Source organism: Brachionichthys hirsutus, chromosome 11 (assembly GCF_040956055.1).
Source record: "Brachionichthys hirsutus isolate HB-005 chromosome 11, CSIRO-AGI_Bhir_v1, whole genome shotgun sequence".
Classification (NCBI taxonomy): Eukaryota; Metazoa; Chordata; class Actinopteri; order Lophiiformes; family Brachionichthyidae; genus Brachionichthys; species Brachionichthys hirsutus.
The window spans coordinates 5244828-5246054 of record NC_090907.1 but is presented as its reverse complement, the minus strand read 5'-3'; positions in this window follow the sequence as shown (position 1 = coordinate 5246054).

Below are 1227 nucleotides of genomic sequence, written 5' to 3'. Positions count from 1 at the left end.
TGTCATCATTCAAGGATGTTTTTAAAAACAGTTGTCTGATCCGTCACGACTCGATTATTAATTAATTTTACATGACTAAATACCGATCTAGTAGTCATAGACACGAAAAAACCCAGACGTGAAATTCAAACCATTTACAGTCACTTACAAAATACCAGCTTTTCCTTTATGAATGTGTCATGGCACCCTTTATTTATTAAAGTTATGCATCTTTCCAATGTGATTACAGTATATGTTGAACTTCATGACAATATCAGAATATCAGGCAGTCAGGATCAGCATCGCCAACAGGAGCATGAAGAAGCAGCACTTTTTTTTCGGGGCTGATACAGAGAGAGCAAGGCCACTCCTTGTAGAGGGGGGGGAAGAACGGGGCAAGATCCCAACAGCAGAGGAGGAAGTGTGACATATAGACTGTGGAAGGGAAGACACGTGCAAGAACGCTACTGTGCTGCGAGGAAGAGGAGACGGAAAACACCCACAAACGTTCACAGGGAAAAGAAGGGAGAGAATCATACTCAAAGGAGAAGAGCAGACAAAAGGCAAAACGGCTCTCACAGCGAGGAGGAGGAGGAAGCACAGAAATGCACCAGGACCAGATCAGAGCCGTTGGACTCTTCATTCTAGTTAACACCACACCTAGAACTCATCTTAAATTCTAGAATGCAATGCACCTCAAGAGTCTTTAACACAATGGGATCTATCACCAACAGTGCAACGCTGGCTTCTATTGGTCTGAATACATCCCTGCCTTTTCATCAGGGTATGCTGGCGTGTACGCAACACAAACACACACACTCACCCTCACTTGTATGTCTAAAGCAGGAAAAAACCAAAAAGGTAACACCATGGCCAAACGCATGCAAGCAATGTGGGAAACACTTTAAAAAATAAACAGAAAGAAAATAAATATATCTTGGGATAAAAAAAAAACAATCTTAATACATTATCATAAAATTTTCCTTTTCTTGTTCTGTGTTTGTTTCATATATATATATATATATATATATATATATATGTATTCTGAACACATTTCTTTGTACATTTTGGTATAAGTTCTCTTTCTTGCAGGGAATTCTTGGGAAAATGGGCTTTAGATGGTAGAGGGGTGAGGTTTTTGGGCAATCCCACATCCCTGATTGCCTTGTGCTGATGGAAGGGGGGGGGGGGGGGGTCATCTATGAACGATAGTCCCCCCCCCCCCCCCCCCCATCTTAAAAAGGCGAA